The sequence below is a fragment of the Monomorium pharaonis genome, chromosome 2, assembly GCF_013373865.1.
Source record: "Monomorium pharaonis isolate MP-MQ-018 chromosome 2, ASM1337386v2, whole genome shotgun sequence".
Taxonomy (NCBI): Eukaryota; Metazoa; Arthropoda; class Insecta; order Hymenoptera; family Formicidae; genus Monomorium; species Monomorium pharaonis.
In genome coordinates, this window is record NC_050468.1 from 32,324,003 (window position 1) to 32,344,914 (window position 20,912).

General features: G+C 38.4%; 1 protein-coding gene and 1 long non-coding RNA gene across 3 annotated transcripts in view; one reads left to right on the top strand and one right to left on the bottom strand.

Annotated features, from left to right (window-relative positions):
- Positions 1-20,912, bottom strand: part of LOC105839886 (UPF0489 protein C5orf22 homolog) — a 639,614-nt gene that overhangs the window by 403,374 nt on the left and 215,328 nt on the right. The gene's annotated exons all lie outside the window — the stretch shown is intronic.
- On the top strand, positions 354-11,304 carry LOC114255502. Its single transcript, XR_003626760.2, has 2 exons — positions 354-886; positions 1,177-11,304. It is a non-coding gene; the product is annotated as an uncharacterized LOC114255502 (long non-coding RNA).

The window sequence follows — 20,912 nt, forward strand, 5'->3', positions numbered from 1 at the left end:
TAAATTATGTAATAATTACATGTAATAACAAAAAAGTACACAGATTTTAAATTTCTTTTCTTAGTATCGAGATAAAATAAATAAAATAGTTAAAAAACATAAAATACATGTATTATCTATATACATATATTAATATATATATATATATATATATATATAATATTACTTATATTTTTTTAATGTAAATTCATAACTATTCTATTTATTGAATATATTCCCTTGTAATGGGGAATTATTATTGAATCAATTTCATAATATCATCACTATTAATAGTCATAAACTGATAAATTATATATAATATTATTATTATTAATTATTATTTGTATCAGAGAACATTGTAATAATCATTATAATTTGCCAGAAAACCTATTACAAAAGTGTATACAATTCTGATGAAAAAAGATGAATTGCAAATTTAAATTGCAATATAAATGACTTAAAAAAAAACATTAAATTAATAAGATTTTAAAATGTAAATTAATTTATACTTTTTATACCCAATTTTTATATAGATTTGGTTAAAATATTATTTACTTGGAAATATAATTATATTAAATTGTTTTTTATTATTTATTAACTGATACAGTGACCTACCACCCTATCACAATTTTCTCGGATATTTCATTATAACGAGCTATTCTTATGTTCGGTGATGTCTCACTCCAATTATCCATGAAGTTTATTATGCAGTCATATCATTAATAAGCTGAATAATTAAATGTTAGAGCTTGACATAGCACTTATAAGAAACTACACTAATAAATCTAGGTATAATACCTTTTTGTTTTAGTTACATTCTAAATCCACGTATATGTAAAAATGGCTCATTCGTATGTGTGATTTAATTTTCTGTGTAAAAATAACACTGCACTATACTGCATAAAAGGTAAATTTACATATTTTATTTAAAATGTTTCACACAATTTGCTGTTATTTTTAAGTGAAAAACTATCACATAAATGAGGCATTTTATACACACTTGAATCTGTAGTGTATTTATAATTTAGCTTGGTATAGTTTATTAAAATTCTTAGTTTCGATTAAAATTCTTCGCGTGTCTCTCTTGTGTTCGAAATAGCATTACGTAGCACACTTCGAATTTTTAGGCGTAGATATTTGTATTGTGGAATGCTTCTACTATTTTGTAATCTTAAACAAAAATATTTCCGTTTGCAGTTTATTCAATGACTATATCTGATGACGACCGGCACATTGCCAAACAATCACTTTGGATGCATTGTTCATCGAGAGAAAAGACGATTAATGGAGATAAATATATCAAACACCAAAATTCAATTATTTTAAACACGGATTGCTATTTATAAGAAAAAAAGCTGACAAATAAGTATCAATTACTTTAGGCAACATAAATACGATTCCAATTGAAAAATTAAAATCTATTAATAAAGATACAAATATATAATTAAGAATGCGTAATTAAATAGATACAATCAAATCTGTAAATCACAATCTCGAAAAATTGGGATGGCAGTTAAACCTTGATTTATGAGCAGATATTAAGCACGCATCAAATTAGCTGATGGCGTTGCCAACACATACACACGGTATGTCATCATCATCTTCGTCAATGTCAAATTTTCTTTCGTTTTATGATGAAGCCCACGTATTCAGCTAAAGAAGCGTTGAAGTTTGCGTGAAGAGAAAACTAACAATAAAACTCGAAAGAAAATTTTAGAGTAACAAAAGTAGTAACACACTTTCCTTACTAAACTTATACACTAACACTTCTAAATCTCTTATCTCTTTGACTTGTTAAAAAAAAAAAATGACAAAAGAAATAAAAAGACAGGAGGCATATTGACGAAACTTCAATAATCGCTAATTGATGAGAAATTAGCTTATTACACTTATGAGTCCATTTGGCATATCATTTCATTATTAAACCAGAAGAATCGGTTTTCACTGAAAGCAATTTCTTTAGTTGTAAAATAGTGCATAAATATAATAATTAAATAAATAATGAGGTTTTCTAAATTGCTTCGATTAAAAAATATATTTTTAAAAATTTTATACACTTGTTCTGTTCTTTTATAGAATGGCAGACCATCAAGAGTATTTTATGTTAAAAAATCTTTCTACCTTAACCGTTCGGAATGGATGTTAAACTATAGGCTCCGTATATTTTTTATCTCGTGTATTTGTATAACCTACCATAGATGTGAACCATAAATATACATAGAGAAAAGGCATAAGTTCGGAACCGTTGAAATTGAAAGGAAAATGAATATAACTGTAATATACAAACAACTTATCATTGCAAATACTATAAAATACTACAAAAATATAAAAAATTGATAAAAATTAAAAATTGCAATATAAGTTTATTTTCTATAATCAAGTTAATTTCACAAATGTAACTATTTTTTGTTTAATTTTATGCGTCTACTCGTATATTTAAAAAAATTTAATTGTAAACATACGACAAATGTACTTTCACACTTGTCAACACTTTTGTCATTAAATTTCAGTTCTTTTACTAATCATATATTCATGCAGGTACATTTCGTATTCACCTGGCATTACGACACGTAATAGCCGACAAAGAGTCCTGTTTATTTACGATTGATTGCGTGCTTCAACAATTTTTGAAATGCCCGTACTCTTCAAAACTGGTCAATCGTCAAACAAACTATTGGAATGAAGCGTCAATAGCGTCTGCCCTTGTCGTTTGATTTCCCATCATTTACGAGGTAATGCTAAAATTCTCGTGAATTGGTCCTAATTATTTAATGCACGATTGAATCATAAAAATAATAAATATCTTCATTCTCTAATTTTAATTAAATTAGTTTTTCATTTTTTAAAAGTCAATTTTATTTTAATTAAATATCGATCATTTATAAGAAATAAAGAGTCTATATATGAGTAATACGAACAAAATTAGAAAGAGCCATCATCATTAATAATTAAGAAATTAATAAGTGACAGTCCTTTCGAGATGAACAAACACTTCTAACAAAGTTGCTTGAGGCTACAAACTTTTTTATCGCAGAGAACACGTCTGAACAGCGTATCTAACGTAAATTAAGTACATTCATTTGTTTGGGATTCTCTTCTTTCTTCATGCTCGCTATCTCAGTACTCTCTTTTGACCTGAATAATCTTTCTAAGAATCTCCGAGCCTTGTTCATAGTACACGATACATAAATAACGTCTTACAAACGTAACTTCTATTGAATCGATCATATAGTATAATCATATAGTATTATCTTACGAATAAATTACTTATATAATACGGATAAATGTTATATCTTTTTAACAATTCAAAATCTTAATTTGATTATCATGACTTATATGACATTTCGAGAATATATAGCAGTTCAAATAGCAAAAATAATTATAGCAGTCATTAAAATATTTTAAAAATAATTTCTATAATTAAATTAAAAACTGTATCGTTCATTGGAAAAGTGATCCGTTCCATTAATGAATGGTATCGTAAGAGCGTTAAAAATATATGATTACAAAAATGGTATCGCTCGATGACTAATGGATAAATACTTTGAATAATGTTTAAGCGAAAGATGTCGCATTAATTTTAAACCATGCTATTGTTGTCATCGTGCCAACCCAAAGAACGGATGCACAAATATTTGTTGATTCATGAATACTTGTGACTTTACTATCACATTTATAACAATCAGATATAAAAAATAAATAAATATAGCACACAGTTACCAATAGATGTAAGTATATAGATAAAAATAAGTTAATTGGCACAAAAATAGATAAAGATATATGAAATATCCTATTCTTTACAGTTCTACTCAGCAAAATCAAAATAAAAGATCGCATAAATATAAAATAAAAAATATTATATTTAAATTAAAATTACGTTTCTATTCGTTATAAATTTATAGAATAAAAAAAGCAATGTTTATTAATAATATATAAAAACAACATAAAATACAAACTATACAATATCTATTTAGTGTAATAGGATTTAAAAGGTTCAATTAAAACATTCATTTAGAAAGGAAAATTTTAAAGAGTGAAATTTTATGGTGCCACCTGAGTACAATCGTTATAGTCAAAAATAAGTAATGTTATAAATTGAATAAAGCGGTTAAGTTTAGTTTCACTCTGAACACTTACGCATATATATAGGCATTTTATTTACTACCGCAGGTGTAGTCGCGCATTTCTCGCAGTCGACACGCACAGCTTCCAAATCGCGTGACATCCGTTACGCCACATTCTAAATAACATGACTTTCGCAGTTAATTGCAGTTTGCTACAACGGCAAAGTGCTAATGATCGCTACGGTAGCACCTGTACTGCCACCGATCATTACATCCAAATACCTCCGGATCACTTTTGACAAGCGCCGAGCCGAGAGAAAGATTGCGTGATTCGCAAACATAAGGGATATATGGTCTATCAGCGTGCTCTGCAACCTCGCTGCTCGATGTGAACAGCCCTCAGCTATACTCACACCATCGTCACGTCGAGATACTCGCGTGCTCAGCTTACGTAGCCTAGAATCGTGCAACTATGAATCTGAGCGGTGTAACCGGAAGTTTTCATCATAAGCACGTAGAGTAAGCAATTACAACTAACCGAGGAAATTATTGTTGTCGCAAACCCACGCTAGATAAACCATTGAGAAATGACATATCATTTTGAAACCGATTTAATATGGTATCCTTTTAATATTGCGTAATTCGTGTCTGAAATTCTTGAATTTCAAAAGTTTCAGAGCTCTTAAAAGAATTAAAATATAAAACCAAATTTTTCAGAGTACAATTATTTTATTTAAAAAATAAAAGAGTTTCCCTCTATTTATTTCTATATGCGGTTTAATTTGCCATTTAAAATCGAATATAATTATAAAAGTTCTTAATATAGAAAGACAATTTCAATTGTATTCTACAGATATTTATTTCCTGTAATGGATGAACGTGTGGGCTACGCCAGTCAATCGCGCTAGTCCTTCTGGCACAACAACCATTGTGTAGGGCATTTCCCACACAAAAGAGCCGAGTTGTCGATCTTTTACCGATGAAACATGCAAAAAGGGCAAACAAACATCTCTCTCGTGAGATCAATGTCGTACTGCGCCGGTATAGAGAGTAGTGAAAATTACTCCTCGAGGAGAGCCACATCAGAATGTTATCTCGATCGAGAGAATGCTGGCGCCAAGTCACCCGTCTTTGTACGCGTCCTTTTTCCCTTTCAACCGCGGTCCCTCCGAAACTCCGAAGGAAGGCGCGCGCGCCTTTTCTACGCGATACTCGCGTCGTTGTCGTCGTCGTTGTCGTTTGAATGTCACAACGACACGCATTCGTCGCATATAATTGCTCGCACTATGCATTGTTTCGTTTTTCTCCTCCTCCCTATCTCCCTCGCGCTTCTCTCTCATCGTGGTTGCAGTTGGAGAACGCCCGGCAGCCCGCGATATTTTCGTATCTCCTATTTATACACCGGCAGTAGAAGACGCACTGCCACAGTGTATCGCGGTGCTCGCGCAGATGCTCGCGAAGTTCAGGTCAGAGGACACACCTCGAGGAATTTCTCTTGGCAGAGAAAGAGAGAGAGAGAAATATCGCGCGAGGTGTAAAGCGTGATCGGGGCGTGGGTCTCGATTACTCGTAACCTCGTTTCATCGGTGCGATTTCATAAATTTCGCGACAAGCGGCGCGCCAATGTTTCGCTCGCTAATGATGTCGCAAGCGTGGAGACGAGGTATATAACTATAACATGAATATGTACCACCAGATTTATACCGGGTATACGCGTATAATTAGAGAGAGGGAAGAAGAATGTCCGCGAGCCGGAAGATTCCCCGCGGGTCTCTCTCTCTCCGTTTCTTCCCCTTGGCCAGCCCGAGTTTGAAAGATTCCTAACAAACCTGTTTCGCCGCGCAAACGTTAACGACTTTGTGGAGAATTTACGATTATGTAGGAAAGCGTGCCGTGTGCGGCTTTTCGGGACCGCAGCCCCGGGAAACCTGGCTACCGTCGCGTCGTTTTGTCGAAGCCGCTTATTACTTGTTTCGCCAACGCGCGCGAGACTCTAGGAATAGCCTTAATGGTGTATAGCGGCGTACGTATGTACGCGCGTGAAGAATCTCGATATTTTATGGCGGCGATTATCGTTTAGCCTGTCCGTCGCGGCCAAATCGCACCGCCGCGCCGCGCGACGCCTCTTATTTTCATCATTAAGCTGTGACTAATCTACCATATTACCGTGACGAGACGCGCCCGAAAGGCGTTTTACCGGGAACCTCGCGCCCCTGCCAGCGACTTTCCGAAAGTTCTCCTTCGTAGCGGCTGGGATGTGAGAAAAGTCACGAGACGCTTCCACGCGGCTAAAAGCGTAATTGAATTTAGACTGTAACTAAAATGCAAGCCAATTTTCCTAACCGTATCTTTTAACGGAAGCGCGTGATATGCTGTGCTGTTATGTGAAGGGGATGCTGGAATGAGATCAACTTAATCGAGATCGATAATGTGGAATCATATTGGTGCGCATTATTAACACTTTCTTTTCGTTCTCGGTATAAAGTCCAGTTTACAAACCGATATTAATGCGTATACTTTAATTCTGAAAGAGGATTTCGAAATCTATAAAAGAAATCCATACGAAATCTTGTTACGAAAATCTTTGTAACGAGATTTCGTATGTATTTCTAGTAGAGATCTCGAAATTCTTTTCCAGAATTAGAGTATACGTATTAATATCAGTCTGTAAACTAGACTTTACCCAGAAAAGAAAGAAATTTCCAAATTTATAAAAGAAATAAAAATCTCGTTATAAAAGTTATCGCTTAAATAGTAAAACAGATTGTCTGGAGCATCCCCTTAAGGAACTAACGGGTACACTTTATGTAAAATCTTGCATTGGTTTCTCTCTGCCGCAAGGTACAAATCTAATTTAACCTAAGCCTTAGTTAATGCATAGAATGCATCGTGGAATTATATTATAATTATGTTGATACTACAAAGAGAAGTCGTTAATGTCTTTTGAAAGCACGGAACCGCGCGATATGACAAGACACCTCGAGCGTTTTTAGCTCTTTTACGGTCCGATTACTCCAAGTGACTCACCGTCTCAAAATGCAATAGTTTAAACAATTCTTTCCGGATTATACAAATGATAGGCTACTTCCCACCGTTCACATTCGTTGGCCAATCCCGCTGTATAAGAATACGTAGGCGTGCACATTTGTTCCCCGCGGCTTTGTCTCGTGACACGATAATGGATACTTGAATAAACTCAAGCGTGCACAATGGCTCGCGCAGCAAACATTAGAAAAATCAGTAAAATTGGACGACACCGCTGCGAGAACCCGGGAAGAATTCAAAACTGTTACGCATTCCCGAGGGAAGTATAACGAGAGAAGATGCAGAGGAAGGCATTAAGTGCCAGACGTGTACAAACGTGTACTGATTAGTTTGAATTTTCGGAAACCCGAAGAAGATGAAAAAAAAGGGGGTGCGGAACAGGGATAATTTACTAGGTGCCAGGTAGAATAATGAGTTTGCGAAGTTCTTCAAATCACCGGACGCCCATCGTCCAATTCATCACGGAAATGAGGATCTTCATCACGCGAAAGAATGTAAACACCCTGGGACATCTTAACACACGAGGACCAATCACCAGGAGCCATTCTCTATTAATTCCGCGTTCTTCCGCAACTCGCCGTCCCGTTTGCACAACGATAATTGCTATAATTACCAAAAGCTGCCTTCCTCGCGACGACGTGATATCAATTGCCTTTCACGTTCTTCCCTTCGCAAAATTAAACTTGCGGTTTACTGCCACATCAACTGGCTAAACAAATTAATTGCCGCATCGTGTAAAGCCGGTTGCATTTTACAGAAGAAAATTCATTTCTCCAAACTAATTTCGCGCGCGGCGCAAGTTCGTGGATGCAAAAAGAACTTTGCCGATAACGAGGTACATGCCTCCTGGTTTCAATCAACGGCGACCAGGGCGAGTCGCGAAATGTCCGTCAACGCTGCTCGTCGCCAGGGCTCGTGTGCAAGCAAAAAATGATTTGTCTGCTCGTTTACGTCACTCATCCCTCCAACATTCGTGCAATAAACGGATATCGAAGGCGAGGAGAGTCGCGAGGCGAACGAGCACGATCGTCGGTTTATTATCTTATTATATTTCGCACGATAGGTATGTGTGTAGCGCGCGCATGTGTGTGTGTGTGTGCGTGCGTGTGTGTGTGTGTGCGTAGAATAGTGTACGTACGTACACATACGGTATGTTTGTGGGATACACGTGTGTTGCCGCGATTGCAGCCGCATGGTGAGGCTAATTGCAAACCAGCCGTTATACGGAGAACGCAGCGGGGGAACAGAATATCTTCCAGAGAGCCACGGGATGTGGGATATTTCTGATCTATCAGTCAAGCGATCAGTTCGCGTTCGCTCTGGTAGAAAATACAGAATAGCGTTGAAAGCCAGTAAGTAAGTAGCCGGATGTGGAGATGATGTCGAAATTGCTCAGATACGACATTCATTTTGCTACCTCAGACTGCGTTCGGGACAGCTACACCAAGGAATTAATAAGTGACTCTAGCGGGATGCCTGCCAGCGATATAATTACGTTCTGATTAAATCGCGGTGTGCACAATAATGCGGATGATTGGTGGCTACCTGAAACCGGGCTGATTCTCCCAATTAAAATCCCCTTGACCGACGCTACGGTCGCACGACGTTTCGATTTTCAGTCTCGCCGGCGAAAGAAAGGATTTGATATACTATATTGAATTCGACATTTCGTATATCGGTAGGATTGCTAATCACATGTTATTCAATAGTCACTGCTTCGGTAACGTATCATTAACTTATAGCTAGATATCATCGATTATCAACTGCAGCATTCTGGTTTTTCTTTTGCATGGAATCGTTTTTTTTTTTCTGACGATTCTCTAAAATTTACTTTAATACTCGAACGCAGCGACAAAATAGTGAAGAGGGAGAGAAAGAGAACGCACGAAGTGACGTTACCAAAATTAACCTTGAGACGGTGCCAAAATAATTATTCCTCCTTTTTCTCCCATACGCCACAGCCATCCACACTCGTGTCTCGAACTTGTCTAATCTTCCCGGCGCGAAATCGTATTCCTATCGTGCCTTTCAATCTGACGCATTCCACGGTGCCAATCACACGTCCAAGGTCGCCCAAGGATAAACGCCGAGCGGCGGGGAGGCGAGAGTTACGCTTCCGAAAAAATGTAAATGAACAACAAGCTATCGTATCTAAGACGGTTCCCTCGAGGTGGTCCTCCGGTCCGAGGCTTGAAATTCAAAAGCGATATCTAAACGCAGTCATAGCGCGAGCGCGAGCGAAAGTAAAACACATGTTGAGCCAATCAACCGAAACCGGCTGTAACTCGATACCGAGTAACATTTCTGTACTTTAACGGCTATTGAAAAGCCTGCCTTGTCTATTTTCTCACTTCTTTGAAGAGTGCCGTAATGGCCGGCCTGTCTCTCCCAGTTGACATTCTAATGCTGCGCAGATAAATTGGATTGGCATCTCAGATAGTTGGGATTGGCCGGGCTCCAGCGTCGAATGCCTTGATTAATATACCGGTAATTAGTTACCGCTGCAACCGCGAGTTACAGATATTATTATGCTAATTACGTCGGCGACGTTGAGTAATAGGCTGCACGTGAAGCAACGGACAAGAGGCGAGCGGCCCACGTTCTCGCCATTTGTGGTACCACTGTTCCATCGAACCTTTGGAAGCGAACAGGCGACCTTGAAAAATATCGAACGTATGCACAAAAGTGAAAGGATCCGTCGATCGTTTTTTAATATTTTTTTTATTTTTTTTTTACGAGCTCCTTATATGCAAATTGCAGTATTTGCCGAGGAATGCTTGAGTATATAGTTTGTTTAGTACAATTATATGTGCGATCGCTGATGAATGGTTGAGAGATATTACCGGTACAAAAAGCCTGTTCTAAACGCCTTTATTGCCGCGCCGCCTGTCGGTAAACCGTCAACTATTAATAATCTATTTGCGTCATTGTTCGTAAATTATACAACGAGACGTTCCTCGTTATTTCGATTCCCGGGACCACACCTCGCCATAAAAACGATGTTTTCTTAAACGCGACTGAACACCTTTAAAGTGCACATCAATCGTTAACTTTCATTGAAGCTAAAGGTAGCCACAAATGGGTCGCAAACGTACGGAGAGGCACAAAGAAAGTGAATATTTCTTAACGATTGGAGAGCACTCGTACCTGCTCGCGATGCACGCGAAGTCCGAATTAAACAGTTGTACAACTGAAGTCTACGTATGATTATCGTATATGCATTTTCTGTTAGGGCAACGATACCATTACACGTGTTCTGCGGGGGGGGGGGGGGAACGTAATTCCGATCGCGCTCATCCGTCAAGCTCTGCAAAACGCGTACGCCCTGACAGACGTGTGCGCATATATGCATAAGTAACGTATGTAACGTATTTCAATAATATTCCCCCAACAACAGCTGCCGTTGTGTGAGAAAGGAGTGCGCACTTGGGGCAGAAAAGAAGTTCGAAACAATTATCCAGACCAGGCCTGACGGACGGCGAACGATGTTAGCCGTGAGCTGAAGCACGAAGCGCGGGCTCTTAGATGGAGGCAAAGAGGGCGAAGGCACGGCAACAAAAATGATTCGGCTCCGAGCCCGACCGGGAGGCTTGAACTTCTTACATGAGTTCCCGCCAGTATTTACGATCGTGTCGACGAGGCCTCGTTGAGATCCGCGCCGATTCAAGAACAAGAGATAGAGAGAGAGAGAGAGAGAGAGAGAGAGAGAGAGAGAGAGAGAGAGATCCCCGATTCGGCCCCGAGCGGCCATCGGCAATGCGGGGAGAGTAACGATCGATGCGATCGGAGAACGCGGATCGTGAGCGCGCGCGGCTCCCGCGCACCAAAATTCTCTCGATCGTAACCGCAGAATCGAATTCCATCGCGACAACAGCTGCCAATCTTCGACCGCATTCGTTTCTTTTGCATTCTGTCGGTATTTGCGCGATCATTCACGATCGAGTTTCACGATCGTTACGAATGCCGCACGAATATCATAGTTGATATTCCACGCACGCGAGGAACAAATAAACAGCTGTCCTAATTGTTAATTTTTAGATAATAATTAATATAATCGTTACAATTATATTGTAAAAAATAAGGTGATAAACGTATATAAGTAATAAAATAAATAATAAAGTTTAGTAACAAACGTTCTCTTTGTCAACATTAATAACTGCTTATTGAAACATGATTGACATTTAAAATATGAATGAAATAATTCCACCAAAAAAAAGCTAAAAATATCCCATAAGATTATTAAGAATACGTATTTTATAAAATAATAAAATGCGAAGAAAATTACAAATAATTCTTACATTTCTAAATTATATTATAAAATCATAATTTTTCAAGATTTTTCATATTGTATTTAATAACAATAATGCATAATACTAAAATAATAAACTAAATACGTTTTCCTAATTTATTATCTAAATCATGTTATGTGGTATAAAATATTTATATCGCAATATGCTAAAGAAACATAACATTTATCATTTTTTATATATTATATTTTTGATCAAGCTTTTACATCATCATGTCTCATCATGTATCGAGATTTTTCCTATTTTACATGACAAAGGGGGATCGGATATAAGTCGAGTCCATTTACAATGAAATTGATCCCATAAGTTTTTATGGTGGTAATTGACTTTTAATCGGTTCCAATAAGCGGCTATGAAAATACGTTCCGCGAGAATGAAGCGATAAAGTGGGCCGACACCCATTCCAGATCAACATCTCCGTCATTACCGTCATCGCCACTACCACTATTATCATCATTATCATTATTTTCCTCATTATCCTCATCATCATCATCATCGTTATCAATTGATGCATTATCCGCTGCTGTAAAGTATCCTTTCTTGTCAATTCGATAAATTGCAGTCCGATAATTAAGCAGCACGATCAAAAAGAAATTGCAGTATCGGTTTTTACATAACGACAAAATATTCTAACTTCGATGGTTGATTTAATTTTCCCTGTAAGAATAAATTTGCCGATTTTAATAAAGTATATAAATTAAAAATTTCAAATATATCGCTGGTAACTTTCAAGCTTTTGTTTCTATCTCAAATACAATTCAAGCAGTTTAATTTTCAGCTTTTTTACATCGCGAATAATAGAACTGAATAACAGAAAAAAAGGACATTTAAAATCTCTGCTATTTTATATTAAAGCGTGAATGTGAATATGAAATATTGTAAAAGATAATAATAGGGAGAATATATAAAACATTCTTTTAATCTAATAATAATAGACGTAGATTTAATAATAATATATCAAATCTCCGATTCTCGTTTCTGGGAATGATCAAAGCTAATTCGATCTACATTTTTCAGATCTATATCTGTAATCTCTTTCGTCTGATCTCTTTGCGAATCAATCGTGTTTCTGACGTCATTGAGTCAATGGAGGAAAAAGGAAATCGATGGGATGTACGATGATACGCGTAGATATCCCAGATCTCCAAGCTCATGTTCCGGGAGTATGGAAGACGCTGGATGCCGTGGTTCTCTCAACAATCAGAAACCTGTTTCCAGAGTGAAACCTCTCCGGCTGGAACCTCTTTACTGTTCGTTCCTTCTTTTCTCCCTCGTCGTCTTCCTTTTCCTCTCGCATTCGCCCTCCGTCCCACCCCCTTCTGCAGACGAGGTTAGATGAGGATCGCCCCGCGTTCATCAATCATCCATTGAAACGTAACCCGTGGCGTTCTATAATTAACGACCTCGCTACAAACTTCGAAGAGGTCCCACGCCCAAACGAAATCTGGCCCGCTGAATGTATCCTCCACTTTGAGATACGTGCCAGATTGACGCGAAACCGAAGACCAGATTCTCTTACCCCGATCTTTTTCATCTGTTACGAAAGCGCTTCGTCGTGGTGCATTTACGCTTGCACTTTGATTTTTCGAATTTCGATTCAAGGGATCGTCGACGATACGTTTATTGCTCGAGGAACGATGCGGAACCTTGAAAATGAATGCTATTTGTAAGCGTTAAACAATTCCGACAATAACAAAAAGATTTATGAAACGTATTTGCATATCACATATACACGGAGAGAACTTTTGTCTTAAAATTTACCCTCAAAATCTGCTATTTGTGGGACAATGTGTGACCTCGAAGAATTTTACTATACTTTTTGGTAAAATTTACTATACTTTAGTCACACATTATCCCACAATTATCAAATTTGGGGGGTGAATTTTAAGAGATAATAAAATAAAATTAAATACCTCAAAATTGCGCTTTGGATACAAATAAAAGATTATTGCACTGTAAAAAAATATACTTTGGAAGAAATTTCGCAATTCTGTAAGATGTAATTTAATGAAAAAAAAATGTTTAGCGAGATGTGCTAAATAATATATACTACGTTCTCAAATTATCTGTCTCTTCCAAATCCTGTGTCGTTATGTGCATCCTCGCATCAGTGAGATTCACTACCGCAGGGTTACATTATGCAAATAATATTTCATCAGCTGGACGCGAGTAAAATTGCCATTTATAATAGTCGATTCGCGTAGAAAATCCTCCGATGCTAACATAACGCCTGCCTCATACGTTCTCGTAGGAAATATATTGACCGTGATAAACTTTATCAGAACCGTGATAAACTTTATCGGAACTGCCGGTGGCTTACTGCTTATCTGCTCGGTTTTGGCAAAGCTATTCATAGCGGATGAATTAAAATATTTCTCGATCGGACAAATTATATAAAGAACGTACATCTGATTGGATAAAACTCGCGGACACGAGTGCAACAATTTAAAGCCAGTTCACACGCGATTAGTCAATCGAACCGCCAATTTGAAGCAACCGCCTCATTAGAATGAACCGATGTTACAAGTAATAAAATTTGTAACTAAGGGATTACGCGGTTGCGAGAAGACGCATGGCACCACACGTTGGAATGTGAATTTACTATGTGCGGTAAAGAGGATTGAAGCCTAGTCTTTAGATTGCAGCAATGTGGCGCTTCTGGAAGTGCTTGAGCTACTGTAAGAACAATTTAAAAGAAGGTTTTTATAAGCGTGCTAGTGTGAGTGTGCAGACGCGCAATGCTTGACCGAGTTGGAAGGCGAAAAAACCTTATAGATGTGTGCGATAAAATATTATCATCGTGTGGCAATCACGTATGAATTTTTCGAATATAATAAAATCCAAATAACTATAATTAATGAACATGAGAAATGCGTGTGAGACAAGTTCTATGCATTAGTATGAAGCAACGATGTAGATTAGAAGGATTTTTCTTTTATTTATGGAGCTTTTCTTAACTATCCACCATATATTTCAAACAGATCGCATTTAATTGTATGATTGACTGCACATACAAATTAGAAGAATTTTAATGGGACTCGCGACTCGAAATAGTTGAAATCAGCCTGTCGAATTACCAAATCACTGCGGCAAGGCTGATTAACGATCGTGGACTCATTCCGGATTTGCCGGACTTAATCGTATTAGTATTGGGAAACTCACAGTAACAAATTGACCACGGGGTCTATGCGCTTTCACCAATGGAAATGCGTTGTCCAATCCTCTTCGCGACCCTTTTCCTATAATCCGTTAATCATTATCATCGTACATGGAACTGCGAGACAAGAGGCGGGATATATTATGAAACCGGTAACCGGGTAATTTCATGAAAACTGGTCGGACGGGTTAAAAACCGGCCTGGTTGACGATCTCGGACTAAACAGGCGCCAAACTGGATCTTGTTACTCTCGGAAAACGAAATCTCATCGACGGTGAATTAAAAATTTCATAACGGCAGTCGGCCCTAGAGCGCAGGGACGTATCTATTTTCTCTATTTTTGTTAAACCACGTAATGCCCTAAAAAAGCTGTAAACATTATCGATAAATAGTAAACTACGTTTTTATTCCGAGAGTAATGGTATAAAATAATAATTACTAACTTAAACGAAGAAGATCCTTATTATATTTTAATTATGTTTTAATTAATAGCTATATGATAAATAAAATGCAAAATGTACACTAATGTTCAGATTTGTGTCCATTAAAATAATTGTTGCATTGAAGTTTTTGTATAAATAATATACTACAAACGAAGAAAAAGACAGCGATAGTAAAAAGACGATTCCCTTTAGGTCTAAAGGGGTCGTGAAACTCGAGCGGGTGGATAAACGGGCATTGTGTTCGCCTCATCGACTGACCGATATTTGGCCAGAGTCATTCTGAAAGTATGGATTAACGATCCGTAGGGTGGACCGGAGGGTAGACCATAGGAGATTACTAAGCTAAGGCTAAGCGTGATGCAGGTGGTCGAAGGGGAACCGCCGGAAAGAAAGGACAGAGATGATGGTTCCACTTCAGAAACGAACGAAAGCCTCGAACGGTACAGTGGTGAGTTAAGAGGGCCTAGAAAGCATCGACTGTTCTGCCCGAGACCGCTGTTATATCCGAAAGCGGGAGTACATTCTAATTCGATCGGTCTGGACATAAATCTACAGGGTGTTCTTGATGTGACTTATATTTAGCTACACTTACAACTGCTAGAATAATACTTTCAGCACTTCTATTCGTATACTTAATCTTGGTCCTTCTTAGTAATTGTACGACTAAAAATTGTTTACGTAAACTTACTTGAAAAACTTACATTGGTTGGCTCTTTTAATTTTATTTAATTTTAACTTTGTTTAACATTTCATTTTATTTAATTGTCAGTGGAATAGAAATATATTCCAGTATTTCTGCTTTTACAAATAATTTTATGTAATTAAAAATTACACAAAATGTGGAAGAAATATTTTCAATATAGTAATTAAGAGTACTTGTAACAAGTTGTAGACTGTTGTAGAACAATAATGAAAATAATAACAATTTACATTTGAATGCATTACTGAAAAATTGTAAATGATTGTCACAGAATGAAGTGAAACACCCGATATGTCATAAGGATAAAGGCATCAAAGAAAATCAAAGCCTTGCAGGTATTACGCCATAAATCGGCTATGAGATGTTTGAAGGAACGATTGTTTCGGGTCGATTCTTCTTCAGAGCTTCGAGTGTCGAAATGAAACTCTTGATGTCTGATCGATTCTAGCATGAAGCATCGCTCCTTTCAAACTACTCCACAATAGCATAATAGAAGCTATTCACGTTGGAAAGTCCGTTTGCGATTCTTACATTCTCAAATCCTTAATTTTACCTTAAGTCTTGCCTCTATCGGATTTAAATACTTTGTATGTACTCGATTATTATTTTTCTCTTACGCATACATGGACAGTAATCATCATGACTAATGCTAGTCACTTATAATAAAGTATAAAATAAAGGAAAAGCGTATTTTATTTTTGTGAATTGCTTAGCACACAAAAATAATTGCATTCTGCAAAAATTAAAATGGTGAATTAAATAAACGGATAAGATAATACTGTTAAAGCAAAGTGGAATTAGATTTTTTCTATAATTTAATGACATTGCGATTGATGGCACTAAAGTAAAATATCAGAACCATCGTATAGCAAAGTAATTAATATAAAGGAGTATTCTACATGTCCTATCGGAGAAACAGCATTTACGCAAGAAATTGAAGAATGAAGAAAACGAATGCAATAAAAGAACAAGTCGAAATAGATAGGTTGCATGTAGGCAATTAAAATAGACGGTGACGTGAATGCGCAAAGCGTGCTATTTTGATGCCAGTCCTCTTTATTGTCTATCATTTATCTCTCATTTTCTTTAAAGCAAGACGCTATTGTCATATTAAAAAATCATAATTGCTTTATACCGTACGGCAATAGAGATAGAAATCAATCCTGATCCGGTTTGGAGGTATGACAAGAACGCGCGGGATTGCATAGCACTTGACATTATCCGTAACCCTATCGCCTCCTTAACGAAGTCAACGTCATTACATTCATATGTCGAAAAGCTATCACTTTTAATTTTATAACCAAGCGCAAGATCATTTTTTCCCCGACGGGCCTTCAGACATGAAGGCGAAAGGTTTGTAAATGTACGTTGGATAAAAAAAAAAATAAAATGAAATAAAATAATATCTTTTATTTCTCATAACTCTCATCATACGTGCAAATCGCATGCGAATCGTATATGAATATAAATCCAAATATAGAGGTGGAACAACGGTTGGACAATTATATACGAAGAATAGACGTATTAATCAAAGTATTATTTGTTATACAATAATACCGAGCCATCTACGTGCATAAATATCAGAAATAACAAACGGCAATGAAACGTAGATAAAATTAACAAGCATGAATATCTATCGGCGTTCCGATTTCATTTTGTTTTGCGCACGCTGCAAATGAATAATACGAGCCGTGAAAATTGTCAATGGGATAACGTGGCTTGCAAATCCTCTTAAAATGCATTATATAAATCGAAATCCATTTTTCAGGCAAAACATATTTTTCGAGCGCAGCTATTCAAACGATTCTCCGAGCCATTTATGCATACGTACACCGATCGCAAACAACGCTGCCGCGACGCCGCCGTGTACCCGCAAATATTCCCCCTCACGTGGAACACGATATAAACAGGTAGACACGGAGGGGGGGGGAGGAGGGGGGAGGAAGGTTGTAGGAAAAGAGCAGAGGAGAAAAAGGAGAAAGCGATTCAATAGTCACGACCCTTCCCGATCGATTAATATCACTGCAATAAACGTCATTGCGATATCGAAAAGGGGTGGCTCGCCCCACGGCAAACGCCGAGCCTCGTGTCGAAAAATGTATACCTCTCTATTTTACAAAACACGCAATAGCACACGTAACCCTTTAGTCACGTATAGCTCCGACTCCTGCCCGTTCTTCCCCTTCCGTGACGGAGAAAATAGAAAGCCAAACCGATGGAGGGAAGATCCAATCGCCACTTGCCACAATTCGACTTCTCGCGCATTCCGTAAAAATTCCAGAAAAAGCAGCAGAACCGAACTGTCACGATAGTCGGAGATTAAGGTCCCCGATTAGAGATTTCAACCTCGCGAAATTGAACGGTTGCGCAAACGCTGGACGTTCTCGCATTCATTGCCGGCGCAAACGCTCAACGGCCGTCATTAATCTCGCGATTGCACCGGCACACGGACAATCCTTACGAAACGGAATCCCCCCAGCGTTCCTATCCCATAGCGTCCTTGATTCCCCGAGACGATCCCCCCGTCGCCGTGGACCGCGAGATCCTCTCCTCAAGGAGACACGCGGGGACTAAAACGTCACCCGCTCTGTTGTTTTTTTTTTTCTTTTCTTTTCTGTAATGCGCGCATATTAAACGCAAAGAGGGCCGCACAATAGAAACGCGTTCACGCACGCTGCTCGCGTGGATGCCGAGTACTCCACGGGTATCGATGGCGTATCGACGGATCCCCATTGTGATCGGCCCAGGGACGGGAAGAGGGCGAGGGGAGGGGGAGCAAAGCCTCCCGATAGCCTGGCGCGTAGAGCAGGTAACACGTCACTGAGGTAGGATTGTGCCCCGACAGCGATTGATACGACTCGAGTCGAAATCTCGCGGTCCATTGTCGGGTTTGCTTTTTGCCGCCTCTTATATGCGCGACTTCGATTGTGTACCACCGGCCGCATTCATCCACGAGTGGAAAGGCGATTTCTCATCCGCGTAACGGGGTAACGGCGGCGAAGCACAATGCGGCCGGGCGAAATAATAAAGGGCCGCGCGCTCCGCGGCGGTAGGAAGGAAAACGGTGAAAAATGAAAACCTCCACCGACGAATATAAATCAGGGAAGGGCGCGCGCGTGTTTTGTGCGCCTCTCTCGCGCGCGCGCGCCTCTCGTACACGTGTAATACGTATACATACCGTGTACGTTGAACGCGCTCGCGTCTTGAGAAAAACTCTTTGTCTTTCCCCCTCCCCTCCTCACTCTTTCTTATTACCACTGCGTCGATTGCAGTTGACGCACTCCGACGCGTACGTGTACACGATCGTTGGCACGCGATCGGAGAGATCCTGTTTGGATCGCAAATCAAACTCTTACTTTTCCTTCGTCAACGCGTACACGCGCATAAAAGCGTACGCGAGAGTGAAATTGCAAAACTGATCGATAATTTCACATCGCGTTGCGCTTCTAAAAAAATGTCGGGGGGCCAAAAAATCCACCGGGCTACAGTATAAAGCGCGCAATGACATGCTTGATTACTCTCCACTTTCGCCATGTAAATGGTAATAAGATTGATGTTATTAACCTATACGACGTATTAAATTTTCCCTCGGATCGTTACGAATTGACTTTGCAGTTTCGACATAAATGACGCTCTCCGCTCGTCCGCCGTAAAAAAAAAAAAAGAAAAAAGAAACTTGGCACGATCGGTAATCATCATATTTTGAAATCGATCAAATTAACGTTACCGCTTATAAGCGCAGACACGTGTATCTGTGCGCGCGCGCTAAATTAAGAGTTGACGTTAATAACGATGTACGATTGCAATATTTCATTTTTTTTTTTTTTTTTGAAACGAGCTTCCGCAAGTAACGGCGCCAGACTTGGGTACTCCGCGTCGGAACATCCTGGAGGCGTTATTATATTGACAGCTGATAATGGCCGATTTCGACATTACTCGAATCGACATCCTTGCCGTTCGCTAGTTTGGCGAATGAATTAGAAAGTGGTATTAATGGTGCCGTTTGACCGCGAGACACAGCTACTTAATCTTTCAAAGGATTTACGGAGTCATGCTGTTAAATACGTAACACAGAGGGGGGACAAGTAAACTATGAACCTTTTCTATGATCAATAGTGACATATCACGGAAAACTTGCATTATACAATATTAGACGCGCGCGGATTTCGCTAGTTTATTTCTCAGAAATGGATATAATATTAGTTCGTTAATATATGTGCCGCGCTGCTTACGTAAAACTCGGCAAAATCAAAAGTTACGATTCGACGTAAGCGGCGCAACATATACATATATTAACGAACTAATATTAAATCCATTTCTGAGAAATAAGCTGGCGAACTGCGCGCGCGCGTTTAATACACTTTATTTGCAATACGGCATATTTTTCTTTTATTTATATAAAAATTTATTACTTACTCGAATTCAGTTTCAACACCGGAACATATCGATTATACGACGTGAACGTATGTAATTCTTATTTTAAACACAAGTTGCTATTTTAAAAACGAGATGTCTAATTCTCACGAAAACCTTGTCATTATCAGTTGCGAGTTATCACTCAGTTATATTAATTTCAATTGATTAAATACAGATACAAATGTGCACGCAAACTTACGTAATAGAATGCGAAATTCTAAAAAAAATAATTTTAAAGAAAAAAAAACTAAATTTTTGTATTTAAGAAAACATTTAGTTGTCTTGTATGTCTTTCGATGTTTAAAGGTAATTAAAATATAGTATGGAAACAACGTGTTATGTGAAACAAGCAGTGCGATTATAACTGTTGGACGAGATTTTAAGGTAGGATTTTATAGAATTGAGTTGTTATCGAACAGCATGTACGCCAATGTTGGCGTCGGGATGACCCCTGGTCCTCATCATTCTCTCTCTCCCCCTCTCTTTCCCGCTCCCTTCTGCTCTCTCCCTCTTCTCTCCTCCCTCTTTCTATCTTTCTCCCAGCCTATCGCTGCCTCGCTCTTTGCATCGTCAAACGATCTGTCGATCGAGGCAATTAATGCGGCTGGCTTTGATTATCCCCACTGCTCATGCAGACAACGACTTCACATGGCCGTGCAAATAAAGCAGTTTATTTATACGCATGCAATTAAGTTGGACACACACCGGACGCATCCGCGTGTCTAGTTGAAACGGTCAAGTGTATCAAGCGCGGTTACTTATACACATCTGCTAGAAATACATTCTACAGTTTGCGATAAC